The sequence below is a fragment of the Mus caroli genome, chromosome 3, assembly GCF_900094665.2.
Source record: "Mus caroli chromosome 3, CAROLI_EIJ_v1.1, whole genome shotgun sequence".
NCBI classification, from domain to species: Eukaryota; Metazoa; Chordata; class Mammalia; order Rodentia; family Muridae; genus Mus; species Mus caroli.
In genome coordinates, this window is record NC_034572.1 from 150,071,869 (window position 1) to 150,087,445 (window position 15,577).

The 15,577-nt window shown below is 39.7% G+C and overlaps 1 protein-coding gene and 1 pseudogene across 2 annotated transcripts in view; one reads left to right on the plus strand and one right to left on the minus strand.

Annotated features, from left to right (window-relative positions):
- Positions 1-15,577, plus strand: part of Negr1 (neuronal growth regulator 1) — a 758,422-nt gene that overhangs the window by 629,954 nt on the left and 112,891 nt on the right. The window lies entirely within an intron of this gene.
- LOC110290933 lies at positions 4,193-4,859 on the minus strand (annotated as a pseudogene). Its single transcript, XR_002377515.2, has one exon. The product of XR_002377515.2 is annotated as an NADH dehydrogenase [ubiquinone] iron-sulfur protein 4, mitochondrial pseudogene (transcript).

Sequence of the window (15,577 nt, forward strand, 5' to 3'; positions counted from 1 at the left end):
GATAGAGACATGAGTCCTACCATGTGTTTTCTTTGATTGGTGGTTTAGTCTCAGGGAGCTCTAGGGGTACTGGTTAGATCATATTGTTGTTCCTCCTGTAGGGCTGCAGACCCCTTCAGCTCCTTGCTTACTTTCTCTAGCTTTTTCATTGGGGACCCTGTGCTCCTTTTTAAAGAAGTGGCTAAAGCTATACATATTAGTTTTACTTGAGAATTAATAAATAACTCTACTGTAAATAAACTTTATAAATGCCTTTAAAATATTTTACTGTGTGTACTAGCTAGTTTTGTGTCAACTTGACACAACTGGAGTCATCACAGAAAAAGGAGCTTCAGTTGAGGAAATGCCTCCATGAGATCCAACTGTAAGGCATTTTCTCAATTAGTGATCAAGGGGGAAAGGCCCCTTGTGGGTGGTGCCATCTCTGGGCTGGTAGTCTTGGGTTCTATAAGAGAGCAGGCTGAGCAAGCCAGGAGAGGCAAGCCCGTAAAGAACATCCCTCCATGGCCTCTGCATCAGCTCCTGCTTCCTGACCTGCTTGAGTTCCAGTCCTGACTTCCTTTGGTGATGAACTGCAATGTGGAAATGTAAGCTGAATAAACCCTTTCCTCCCCAACTTGTTTCTTGGTCATGATGTTTGTGCAGGAATAGAAACCCTGACTAAGACACTGTGTAATAAGAAAAATTAACCACTAGAAGTATGTGTTTTAAATAAGATGTTTATAATACCAATTTTATTATATTTCAGACAATAAGAGGATATTAGATTACCTGGATATTGGTACTTGTCATTTCCCAGTTTTAAATGTAGGCAACTTTGTTAATTTTAAAGTCATATTGATACCAAATAGAACTCAAGTTGATGGATCAGAGCTGGGCATAAAAGCAAACTCAGACTATTGATAATCTGTGGTCTGAAATGGTAAGAACGAACCCATCACTCTATGAGATCCGACACCTTCGGTGTCTCCTGTCAAAGCATGTGTATAAGGAGTCCAGGTCTATAATAACAACACAGTGACCAGATCTGTGGAGGTGGCTCATCTGATAAAGTGTGTGCAATTCAAGCATAAAGTCTTGATTCAATACCCAGAGCTCACATAAAGACCAAAGCATGGCAACACATACTTATAACTCCGGCTAGAAAGTCCAGGAAACCTAACGTACTCAGGATGCTCCATTTAAGTAGGAGACACTGCAGGCTACCATCTGGACTCCACAGTCAGCATGTGTGCGTGAACTATGAACAAGCAGACACATCACACACACACACACACACACACACACACCCCACTGATTCTTCTTCTAAAAGACCAAACTCTTCTAAATCCTTCACAGCTTTTCAGTCATGAGCTCCCTTAGGAAATGCCCTGTGTGTGTTTATTACTGATTACAAGACAAGGTTTTTCTTGATGTGACAAGTCTTTCAACACAGCCTGCTGAATTTAAGTCTATTTCACCCTGCAGTTGTGTGACATGGGAGTGTGCCATGTTCTGGAACTCATCACCAGGTACATGAATTGGAAGCTTGTTTTTTTTTTTTTTTTTTTTATGTGATGTCCACCCTCCCACTTGAAAAGAACCCTGTAGTGTGTGCTCCAGGGGAGAGTCCAGTAGTGACACCTGTTGTGACTTATCTGTTCTCTCACCACCTAAAATGTGGGTTAAATGACCCATGTATCTCCCTGATGGGAGAGCCCCTCAGTGGCCTCCCCTGAAATGGTGCTTTCTGTGTCCTGTGACAAAAGAGAATGCTGGCTCTCACTCTTAATAACCAGAATCAATAAACAGTCAGAGTAAAGTTCAGGTGTTAGATATTTATCTCTATGTCTCTGCAGTCAATGAGGAAGAGAACAATGTGTTACCCCAACCAAGCTGGGTTATGTTTGCTTTAATATATAAACATTAAAAACCTTAAACAACAATCTACTTCATTAGTGAAGTTTTTAGAGATGCACAAAAGGTGCTACATTATCCTGACAACAGCAATAAATTTCACCTATTCTTGCCTCGAAGTTATATGGAACCTTATGTCCATTGGGAAGTGAGGTTCATCTTCCTCCTTCAGACTGAAGGGTTTACAGGCTCACTTACCCACCGTTTCTTTCTCACTCTCCCTTTCTCTCAACACTAGATGTTGGACGTTTTGTCAATTAGTTATAGGAACTGACCCATTAACTTTTCTAAGATTCTAAAATGTACATATCACCCTTTAATAATAGGTAACAAAGGAATTCTCTGTATATAACCCATACAACACATAAACATCTATAGCATTTTATAATTTGAATATGAATATACACACATGCAAACATATATGTACCATGCATATTTTTGAGCACTGATATATATATATATATATATATATGTGTGTGTGTGTGTGTGTGTGTGTGTGTGTGTGTGTGTGTGTGTGTGTATTATAGGGGACTCACCTTTTCATTTGTATGATGTTTAACACTTGTCTGGGAATCATCCCTTAGTAACTTCAATAGACATCACATGACTGTGAACAAATTATTTATTTTCTGACTCTGCTCATCTGGTACTTAGTGGAAGCCAAGAACCCCTGGTACCCCTGGAAGCCCATATCTGCTCCTCCTTCCCAGGTTTTCTTGGAATATTATCCCTGACAGCCTCTTAGAGTAAAAGACCCTGATGAGCGAAGCACAGACTGGGCATGGAGCAGAAATTATTAGGAAGCACACTCCCTTAAGAGCCCCATTTCATAGGCCAGTGAGAAGAAGAAACCTTTTCCTTAGGTATCCGGAGCAGGCTGACAGGTGGGAGGAAATGTTAGTGTTTTGTGAATCATTGCAATTAAGTATTATACCAATGTATTACTTTTGTGTGAGCTGCTATGTTGCAGACTGTGAGATTACATGAGTAACAGGGAAGGGCCAGGGCAGAGGTGGTGTGAGGCTGGGTGCTGCTGAATCCCTTGCTGGCTTGCAGACTCTTTACTTTGGATTTGGTCCTCACACAGCAGGAAGACAGTGAGAAGTCTCTGAGATCTCTTCTACAGAGACACAAATCTCAACCCTGGGGCTGAATGATTGCCTGGTATTGTACTGCAAAAACAAGGAAGGCACTAATAACATTTCTGAGACTACACAATCGTGACTTCACTATTCCTCAAGCCACACTTCTTGTACATCAAAACCCTTGCACTGGGGTGTGAGATTTCAACATAAAGACGTGGAATGATACAAGCATTTGACACTTATTTTAGTGATGCTTTCTATTGTGAATTTATTTGCAGAAAAAAATCTAGAAAGCATAATGCAGAACACTGAATTTCTACAGAAACATACACATATAACATATATTATATACACACCCCCATCATGTGAGAATCAAATAACAGTAGAGAAACGGCACAGTTTGCCTGAAATTTGCTCTAAGTATCAAGAAGTCAGGAAAGTTCCATACATTATTGCCAATGAATTCAGGCTCAAAAGAAGTGCAGAATTCATGGCTGAACTGTAGGCAGTAAGGAGGCTTATCAATATCTGTATCATTTCTGCCTTTCGATTGAAATATTATTTTTATAACAATCTTCCCTCAAATTACTTTTCTAAACTCAGCAACAACATTCAAAGCAGACTCTTTATAAAAACACACTTCTGAAATTGTACCAAACTCTGCAATACTCAATCAATTATAGCTCAGGCTTATAGTTAGGGAATGTGATAGAAATATAGATGAAAAGGGGAAAAGAAACAGAGTAAGGAATGGTGGTATAGGCTTACATTGCCTAAATAAATCAAGATATATTCTATCTCCCTTCAGTTGTCCTCATAGAAACAGAACACTTATCTAGACTTTAGTGATGTCTGTATCCCTTTAAAATTCACGTGTGAAAATTCCAACTCCAAGGCACCAATATCAGAAGCTCTTCAGTGGGTAATCAAATACCAGATGGAATTTATGTCCCTTTGAGAGAGGCCCTATCTGACCTGAATGGTCAGGATCATCTTCCAAGATGACTTTTCTTACCCACCCATCTCCTAGTGGGATGGTGATATGTTAACTCTGCTGTTTGTTGGATGTGTAGTTTCTGGGGTTCTGTTCTGCCAGCCAAGTATATTAAGACAACGCTAACCCCTTGAATGCCTTACTTCATCATGTTCTTCTATAGGTGTACCCACTAAAGACTTAACCATAAGTGTAGATCATCTCCTGGCTAAAGTGGTTTTTTTTTTTTTTTTTTTTTGTAGTTTAAAGGTCACATTTATTAGGAGATTAAGAGGTGCATTATCCATGGACTATAAATAGTGCCCAGCTGACACTTCAGTCACAGTCAAGCAGAGATGTAGCCAGCTCCAACCTATTTTGTAGACACTCTTGTTCTTTTGTTCCAAGAAAAGTTGGCACCATAAGACTTGGACTTGGGTTTCGGAACCTTCTTCTCTTCCACATCATAGCTCCATCCGTTTTTTTCTGCAAAGGCAATTGCATCTTCTTTGGCACTGAAGGTTAGAACCATGTTGGAGAGGGGATCAGCGGTTGATGCCCAACCCATCAAAGGATTTTCCCATCTCTCTCTGGTATCAAACTCCATCTTCCATTTCTTTGTGTTGTTTACTCCAAACTGCATGTTATTGCGAGCAGGAACAAAGATCCTGACCTTTCTGGTTTTGATGTGCTCTTCTGGAACAACAGTTAAAGTAGTGATATCCAGTTTCTCGTCAACTGTTATAAGCTGTGTGTCCCGAGTCTGGTTGTCTGCCAGCTTCCAATTGGATGTGCTCAACAACCTGGATGGAACTCTACAGACGGAAACGGCAGCTGTAGCCACTGCCCTTCGCCCCAACATCGCCTGTCTCAGCGACACTGACATTGAGACCGCCGCCATCTTCCTCCTGGCTAAAGTTTTAAGGGCAGTTGTTGTTAGTCTTGCTTTGATAAAACCATCAGTCACCAGAGGGGAAGTTTGGGGTTTCCCCTGCTAGTGGAGAGCAACCACCAAGCTATGTCATGGTGGAGAAGACTCAAGATGCCATTCCAGGTTTCTCCTCAGCATCTACTCACCCCTGTCTTCCTTTGTCCATTGGTTCCTCCACAACTGTGTCTTGATTTGTGGAATGCAGGCTGTGCTGGTGGCATCCCTGCTATCTATTCCAAGCAGTTGTCCACTTTACAAGGCACATTCACAGAGGGTAGTTCCCGGGAATGAGTGAAGGGTACATGGACTCCTCCACTGCTGTGAGGTGGAGAGTAGCAAAAAAATGGGAAACTCTTAAAAGTAGGCTAAGAATAGTCCCCCAGCAGTTTCTGCTTTCTTGATTTCTAAATTTCTAGTGTCTACAAAACCCTGTAGGGTATTCTGCTCTAGTTTGTTGATACACTTTTCTAACGGTGGACTGACATGATAAAACGTCAGAAACATAGAAATTAAGTGGTGGTGGTAGAAAGTACAGTTGGATCCTTTCTGAGCTTTGGGCAATCGGTCCAAACCCTCCTGGCTTGCGGGGCTAACTGGAAATCTTTGGCATTCCTGGTTGTGCCAGCATCAGTCTTATCTTCACAGTTCTCCTCATACTGCCATCTCTTCTGCGTGCTAGACAGGAGGTGAACTCCAAGCGTGTGGTTTTATGTCTTATCACCTATCCATGAGTAGACTAGCAAAAGTAGATAATAAAATAATACAGAGCATTTTTAAATACACATGAAATTATTAAAAGAACTTTATAAAGCAATTAAAGATGGTTCTCCTACCCCGAAAAACCATTATCCCCTTGAGCCTAACCTGGCTCCTTCACACCATCATTACTTTCTGCTTATCTTACTTCTAAGTCCTCTGTCATGTCCTATGCCCCACTGTTCTGTAGCTACTGAAGAATCTGAGCATTAGCAGCCACTCTGTGTGGTCCTGCCTGCATGCCCACGATTACAGCTTTGTCCTGTGCAGAGCACCTGTGTTCTCAAGAAGAAATGTGCTCTGTACAGAGACCAACACAATTTGGGAAACCACAGGAAGAGGCGCTTACTTCCCCTGTGGAAGCAAGTGGCTTAGTCTCCAAACCATAGAGTCTGTTTACAAGAAATGACATGAATTATAAAAGTCTTAAAGGTTTGTGTCCACATACAAAGAAGCATGCACAAGCTCACACATTCCAGCTGTTTATTTTCCCTTTTCTTTTTTCTTTCTTTTTTTCTTGACCATGCCTTAATTCCCCAGTCACTCCAAGCCAAGGATTAAGTCAAGTGAGAGCTCTGCAGAAATCTGATCCAACCCTGCATGTGGGTAAAAAACACAGAAAAGCTCAAAAGAAGCAAAGCACAGCTTCCTCCCAGCACAGCCTCAGGTATCCGTGCCAGTTCCTTCATGCTGCCTGTTTCCCTGCAGTAAGAGCACCGTTGGCTGCTTTGAGAAGAGGAGCCTAAGATTGTTCTTTGCCTTATAAAAATATCTTGCAAAAATGTATCATAACTGCTGACTGAGCTGTTCCTTAGAATTTTTAAATTTTGTTGATTGGCTGAGCGTGTGTGTGTGTGTGTGTGTGTGTGTGTGTGTGTGTGCCACAAAGCTCAGACAGATGATAATTTACAGAAGTCAGATCTGGCCTCCTAAGATCTAATATAGGCCACTACCTGTATTCTTTCTCTAGTCATCAATGCCAGGTGTGAACGACTGAAAATATTGGCTAAACTCTTCAAAATTAACTTCTTTGTCTCAAAATTTCCCCTCACTGTTTAAAAGTTACTGTCTGCTGTAGAGAACACAACTCAGTACTCAATCCCACTCCAGCTCTGGAAAATCTAGTGCTCCCTTCTGACCATTGTGTGTACCTACATACACACGCATATGCACGCAGGCAAGCATGCACACATACAGACATGCACACACAAAATAAATGTTTAAGAAAATATGATAACAAAATTTTATTGCTACCATCTTTTTAAAAAAAAAATTCTCTTTTTCCAAATAATAGCAAAGACCTAGGAACCGGTTTTTGTCTCTCTACTCCTCTCAGTCAATAATTGATGATAATTTACTCTCCCTTGGTATGATTAGAGCATATTTTAAATTATCCATTTGCATTTGGTCTGTAATTAAAATTATGTGGCATTTAGGACATTATTCTGCAAAATGCTTCACAGGCTTTCTCTGATCCAGCACAGAGAGTCCAGGTGCAAAGCCACATAAAACACTGAGAGAAAATAATTCTCTGTGATTTCACATGCAGGCCACTTATGTACCAGCTCCCAGGTGATATACACAGATCTGGATTTCCAGGACATGTAGACTCTCCAGACTTATCTTACCCTGCTAAACCTGAGTGGAAAGAAAGCCAAATATAGTGAATACAGTGCTTGGAGCACATGTACCCATCAACAAGCATACAAATACGTTCTATGAGAGACTCTATTACCCAGCAAGAATGACTCAATTACTTGTAAGAGGAGGACATCTCCACACACCTGTGAGCACAAGCATGGCCTGCTGCCCCGCCAGTGATCAGGGGACTTGTTTTGCCAATAAATCAGCAAAAGTGATGCATGCTGTATCTAGGAAGAAGTCATTGGAATTCCTAACAGGGATGTCAGACTTCCCCATGAGAGGAGTGTAACTAGATATATCCAGAGTAAAATAACATAGAATCTTGTCAAAACCGCACCTGACCAGTAAGCAGCAAAGTGCCTGAGGGCTGAGGACTGAGCTCTACTGTGGAGCAGTTGAGCAGCATGTGTGAGATCTTGAGTGCAATTCCCAGAATACACACATGCACAGGCATGTGCACGTAAATGCATGTGTCCATGTTCCAGAACATACAAACATATGCACATACATACACACACATGTATTCATAGATTACATGAACACAAAATATATTTTGTGGTTGGAGCTACAGAGTTTTGATTGGCACCACAAAACAATCTGGCTACAGATGGTAAGTCAGTTTTTTGTTGTTGTTCTTTGTTTTTTTGTTTTTGTGCATATACAACTGACTTTACAGAAAGGAAACAGAAACCATAAACTGTAGAAAATAAAGGGAATTAGTTAAATATTAAATCATTCCCAACAGCTATTTTTGAAGTAAATAAGAATCCCCAAGTCACATTCTGGCTTTTGCTTGAATAATTTAGAAAAGCATATACCTTCATAAAGATTTAAGTACAACCTGGATGGAAGAGCCTGTGGGTGCTCAGGTGGAGATGACCTTGGGTCAGTGAGAAGGGTACTAGGGTAGAGATGATGTTGGATCAGTGGTACAGGGTCCTGGGTTAGAGATGACCTTAGGTCAGTAGGTTAGAGATGACCTTAGGTCAGTAGGACAATTGCTGGGGTAGAGATGACCTTGGGTCAGTAGGACAATTGCTGGGTTAGAGATGACCTTGGGTCAGTAGGACAATTGCTGGGATAGAGATGATCTTGTGTCAGTGGGACAGACAGGTTAGCATCTGTCTGTCTGTGATGGCGTTATGGTAAATGCTACAATGTTCTTAATGTCCTTCCCTCACATCAAGAAAGCCACAGGTGAAGTGATGCTGTGGGCAGTGTTTTGAAGAAAAAAAAATAAGATCTCTCCATCGCATCCTTCAATTCACAGTGCGAAATGGGGGTCAAGATGATGACAGGAAGGTTACACAGCAGGGCAAGTTCTACTGAAAAATTGTTTCCTTTAACTGTCACCCATGATTCTTGTTATCTTACCAAATCCTGCCTGATGTTTATTAATAACATAAATCAAACCTTGACACCTACCTGATCACTGAAAGCTTTTCAGCCACTGAAAAACAGAAAGAAATTCAAGAATCTGTCTTCACCTCTTCTTCACACCTCCATTCATTTCCATTTATAACCCAGCAATGAAACTGATCAAATCATGTGACCTCAAAAGATGGAAGTAAGCCTGCACAGATTCAAAAGTATGGTTACTCATATATTAAAAAAAAAAAAAAAAAAAAAAACTCTAACAAAAACTTTATTATCCTCCTACACCGGGTGATTCACTGTGCTATATTTATTCATATTCATGAAAGAACGGCCTTAAAAGAATGCTTTGCATGGATTATCCTTTTTTTGATGTGGGCAGAACAGATAATAAAAGTTCACCAACACCATCTGTTTAATGCTGGAAACTCTAGGCTTCAATCTGATGGCCCACACAAGTCTCTGAGCCTGTGCTTCCAGGATTTCTGCTATGCAAAGGATCCATGATGCAAACATGTCAAAGCCTTAAATGTTTCTGTTTCAAATGGCCATTGTTCTAACAGTATAATTGGCCTTAAATTTTAAAAAAATTGACGATTACCTAGTTAAGTTTAGGTTAAGGTTGGTATTGTGTGCATGTGAGCATAGACATGACTTTACACAATAAGTTCTTTTAATTTTCTTTTAAGGAGTTAAGTTCAGTGGAGCCAGTTAGTTCAGGGTCAAAAAAAATCCTTTTTAAAATATGTTTATCTTGTAGTTTATCATCCCAAATGAGAAACATGTTAAAGGAAATGAGAATTCAATAAAAATTTTTATAAGCAGGGCAAAAATCTCACAGCCCCTAACCTGAGAGGAGAATTACAGTCTCCCATGGCTGTGCTCCCTTTCGGTTGTCCAATGCAGAGTGGTCAGGCTTCAAGCCATACACAGAAACCACAAAAACAGATTCAGAAAATTATATTTATCTATTTATACATGCATACATACATATATACATATAAACATACATACAAAACAATGATAATCAAAAAGAAAGAGGCCATCAATTTGAGAATGAAGGAATGGAAGGGTTAGGAGAGGACTTGAGAGGAGTTAGAGGGAGGAAAGGTAAGGGAAAAGGTGGTGCAATTCTATGTTAATTAAAATTCATTGAAATTGTATATAAGGCAATGAGATGACTCAGGGCGTAAAAGTATTTGCCATGAAGCCCAAAGACCTGACCCAAAACTCACATTGTTGAGGGAACCAAATTCTGCACATTGTTCTTTGACCTTCATAGGCATCATGGTGTAACTCCTACTTAGAAAGAAATTTACAATGCATTTACATGAGGATTATCTCAAACAACCAATGTGCAGCTATACTAGTTCTGTATTATTCTCTAGAAGAATGTAGAGTTTTAATACTGAGTCAAAACTCATGGCACCAGCTTGGGACATAACTCAGCTACAGAAAGTCTGCTCAACATGTTCAAGGCCTGTGTTACCCCAGCACCACTTAAAACAAGAGTGACTGCAACATGATAAAGTCAAATTCCCTTGATCCTCTTGTGCCCCAAGAGGAAGAAAGAATTTAAGTACCACCCTCAGACCTGCTCTCATAGGGGAGGCAGGAATGTATTGCAGATAACACTCACCTCACATTCATTGCTACTTAATCTGTAATGTGTGGTTGAAATAAGCTCTCAGTTTTCATGTCAAATAAATATTAAGCTTCAGAGCATTAAATGACAAGTCTAAATTCATGCACCATACAAACATAATGGAGATTCAAGTGTATTCCCCCTTAAAGTTCTCAAGATTTTTTTCCCGTGGAAAATTTCAGGGCTGGAAAACACATTTCAGGAGACTTTCCCACTTTAGGGAAGATGGTAGCTCCCAGGCCTACTCTTTTCTGTTGTATCCACACTCACCTAGTGAAGTTAGGATCTGTGTTATGGCTTCAAGCAAAAAAAACAGCATTGGTATTGAGAGATAAATATAATTCTCAATGCCTTAATAAAAACCAAAGTTGGATAGTTCATTGGAAAGAAGTTGAGTTTGCTCTTATATAGCATGGAGCTGAAGTCTGCAGATGTGAGGAGCAGTTCTGTCTCCAAGTTTGTGTATTTTTTCCTTTAAAAATGACAGTAAATATATTAAGATTTACAGTAGGAAAATGGCACCACCTAGGACATTTAGAGTCATAAATGTATTCTTTCCCCCAAGACCACTGAAAGCCTCATTGTACATGATAGGAAGGGTAAGAAATTTGAAAGCAAAGATTGGATTTAGCTCTTATATTTATTAAATTTTTAGCTTGACATAGCCTGAGGTTCAATTTCCTCATCTTTTACTTTAGAGATTGTAATGTCAGAGCCCTTCTTTTCCATTAGGATCTCAGTAGCTGTGAATGAAAGACTGTAAAGGTATTTCAACACTGGTTACTCTCAAGCATAGATGTGATTGTATTTTCATTATCAACACAGAACCTTAGTCAGCAAGCTGTTATCTGCATAGGTGACTACTATGGACGCCAGACTTCAAGGGAAGTTGGTACAACTGGTCAGAGGATAATACTGAAGATCCTGAGAGAGACTAGCCAAGCAGGAGAGGTGATAAACCCATAGGTTCATAAAATAGATTCAACCCTAGGTCCTGTGACCATTTTGGACATCAAGAAATGGACAGCTTTAGGTTCTTTGAAGATTTTCTAATAGAATAGTGATCTGATGATTAAAGATGCACTAGTATTGGTTGTGTGCTTGTACAGTTTTGAGGTATTGGTTCTGTGGGGATTGTGGAGTCAGTAAATAGTCAAACTGAAGTCCTGCCTGGCAGTGGTGTCACATTCTTTATGCTTTCAGACTATAATGAAACCTCAAGGTACTGCCGTGAGTCTGCTTCGTCTCTCTTCAGAAGCATTAACTGAAAAAACTAACAAAGATGTAGTTTGCTGGTGGATAGGCAAAGCCCTGCATTGTCAAACCCCACAGACACTGTGAAAGCAAACTTCATTACATGCAAATTTTAAAAATTAAACAGGAACTCAGAGTAACCTGGTGGAACTCAGACCCTGATAAATTTGCCCAGCTTTGTAGCACTGAGGTAAGGAAGACAGGAGGTGATCTAAACAGCTAGGTAAAATTGTCTTTAAGTTTGATATTGGCAAACTGAAGACCAAAAAATAAATCACTGCTGTTGAAAATTTCATTTCTACAGATTTATGGCTAGCATGTTTTTAAAGATTTATTTTATTTTATGTGTATGTTTATGAACCATGTGCATATAGTTGCCACAGAGGCCAGGAGGTGTAAAAAGTACCTGGTAAGCCACTATATATGTGTGTTCTGGAATCCAAACCTATGTCTTCAGGAAGAACAAATCAGTTCTCTTAGCCACTGAGCCATTTCTCCAGCCCTATAACACATTTGATCATAATACTAACTGTATATTGGGTTGGGCAAAGGAATAACTATATTATAAGTAATATAGAACTAGTTTTTTTTACTATAAGCAATAGACAATCCAAGAATAAACGATGGGAGCTTGATTGAAAGTAGAAACAGAAATATGAAACATGAGTTTACATGTGTGTGTGTGTGTAGTGATGAGACATTCATTCACAGGCTGAAGTTCACACATAACTCTTCTGATGCAACCTGCTGAGATACCTAGAAACACTGTGACACCAGGAATGGCCCAAACAACCAGCACCCTGGTCTTGATGTCTGATGTCATGTCAAATGATCAGCTTGACTTAGCTCACTAGAACAAATGAGAAGTACTAGCTTTGGATGGCTCTCTCTCTCTCTCTCTCTCTCTCTCTCTCTCTCTCTCTCTCTCTCTCTCTCTCCCACTATTTCCTTCAAATGCATGGGAAGGCACTTTACTGTAGTCTGGAAAGCATTCTGCACCTGACCTCCTGCCCACACTCCATGTATCACAAAGCTGATATCAGTCTAGAGCTGATCAGTTCCTAGCTCCTCCTGATCCTCATGTATGCCCTCGTTAGAAGCATTATGCTGTTGTGTCCCAAATGGAAAATTAACTCTGTTACATTAAGTGACTAATTCTTTATAAACTGCAAGGGTTCGGAGTATTTGAGTGTCTGTATTGAGAAGTATCTTTCCTGGGTGCTTGAAAGGAGCCCATACAATGCTGCATAAACTGTACCAAACTGTGCCTTTCCTACTGCGAGACATTTTTTTGTAGCTTACTGCACTCTTCAAATTCTGCTCACTCTTTGCAGAGTAAAAGACACACATCTATCTCGACATTTTCATTTTGCTGTTCTGCATATCTGCTGTCCCCAGGCACTTCTCATTAGGTGTGTTTATCGCCATATGTAGTCACAAACAAATCCCAAAACAGACAGTAGCGATGGGTAAACTCAGCACCCATGTCTGCTTTCAAAACAGAACACAACCTTCCTCCCTTTAGGAAGGCTGGCTTTGGGAGCACCACAGCCTTCCTCTGTTGCTGTGCTTTGTTCCTGCTGTGTGTCATTGTGTATGAATTTTAGTACATCTGTGAACTTTTAGTAAATGGATGGAAACTCGCTTTAAGACATTGTCAGGATCCAGAGAGAATGGTTGCTCATACATGAGTAAAATGTACATGAATATATGTATGTGTATATATATGTATATATATATACACATATATAACATATATATGTATGTATATATGTATACACACTCATATTATCACAGCAAATGCATCTGGAATTAGTACATAAATCTTAATTAATATGGTGTAATTGCCACATTCAGTGCTTTGAACTTCACTGATCTCTTCACTGGGTAAGTGATCAAATGGCTGCAGACATTCAGGGCAGGAAGGTTTGCAGGTGTACTCCATGGTAATGCAAACCCTTTACTCCAAAAGCTGAAGCCCAACAAAGAAACTTCTTGTATCAGGGCAGGGCTAATATTATACACTAACGTTTGATCCATCTGAGCTCTCAGAATTCATCCAAAAATATTTGATTTTCACTTAAAGACAAACGATCTAGAAAAATGACATTTTGTACTACGCTTCATAATATTTTGTAAGCATGCCAGAATTTTCTAAAGTTCATGGTCTAGTCATTTCTTAACTGTCAGTTTTTATATTTTCTCACATTAGCTAACATCACAGGAAATGTATTTTCTTGCTTATTTATTATTTAATTATTCACGTTGCTGTGTCAGAAATAGACCCCAAAGTATCTTACATGATGGGCAAGCACTCTACCACTGAGTTATCTCCACTCTCTAGGAGATAAATCTTTCTAAGTTTCCTGGGTGATAAGGAAAGATATTATCAAATAAAAACACAACTATCAGGGGAAAAAAAAAAGAAAGAAAACAGAGTTGCCTTCCTGAAACCTGTCTGTTGCTATAATGTCTCAGTGAGAAACAAAAGGATATTTGAAGATATTCTTATCTCTTACGATTGAGAAATAAGGCTTCAATGGAAACCTTTAGAAGCAGGGAGCACAAATTCTTCAAAGGTCATGTCCTTTACCTTTAATGGATATTTGCCAGCTTTTTTTTTTACCCAAAGTGACAAATAAAACTATAAAATCTGACAAAACATTACTTCTAATATTGACACTGTTGAGTTCAATATATATTTATCAGTATTTTTATCACTTAGTTAGAAGTGTATGCTTCATGCTTATGAAGAGACCACATCTGCGTTATCCTTAGGTGTTCTCTGCACAATAAACAGCAGTGTTTTATTTGTCAAGATTTAAGTAAAAAAAAAAAATGTATTATGAACCAAGTTCAGAGACGAGAGTCTAACCCTCAAAGACAAGGAGGACATTATACGGACAGCCTCCCCTTTCACCTCAACCCAGGCAGGCATTGATAATCAACTTCCAAACTGTATGCTTCTTGGTCTAATTGTCGATATTTACTGCAAGGCAGTCAGACCCTTCCTTTCTTGAGTGCCCGTCTGCTTAGACAGCCTTGAACGTGGCTGGCACTGGGATACCATGTAAAACATAAACAATATGTAACTGAGGAGGTGGGGTGGCAAGCTATCCTAATGGAGGTTCTGTGGTCATTTTCACTTCTTAATAGTCTGAAGTGAAAGTCTAAGTGTCTGTCCTAAGGGGGTATGACACCAACTACTCACAGAGTGGAGGAAAGGAAGAGTTCTGATAGCTTAGGCAAGGCAGCTGGGTACCTGAAGGCAGCCTCTTCCACTTTTCTACTGAGAGAGTCTGTTTACCATTTGGTTTGTGGTATTTTGCTCTCAGCAGCATCCCACCCTTGACATTACAGTTTGATGCCATCTACAAATGTGCTGGGCTCACTCATGGCAATGCTGTTTGAACATCCTGCAAGCCTGAATCGTCCTTCCCCTTGAAATACAGAAGCATTCCCATTCTGGCTTTCTAGCAGGGTCTCCACTCTCGGCCCCTGAAAACCTGTATGTGAATCCAGAGAAGCAACCAAGAACTTGGTGGTTAGTTATCACATCAACAGAAGTAGAAATCAGACCTGAAGTGTAAAATCAGACTCTAGATATACTCAGAAAAAAATGAGAACTGTGGAACCTGTGGTAATGTCTGTCTAGGAACAGAGACTTGATAATCAACACTGGGTCCTCGATAGTTCAGGGCAAGAAGAGGGTTTATGGAGAAAATATTCATTACCAAGCATGACTCTCTAATCACAAACTCCTCTTCTACAAACTACCAGTTCTTGCTCCATCTGGAGGTGCTTTCTGGCAACAAAAGGCTACCTAAGCCTGCCCTATTTTGGATGTTTGAGAGCCATCATCGCCTTTGAAAATAATATTATTATTTGATTTTTATATACACATTCCACTTTAGGAATAGTTACATTTTGTTACCAAAGTAGTATTGTCTAATTCACAGCATGATATATGCAATTAGCACCCGCTTGATACTTATATGCTTGTTTAATGCACAACTTTT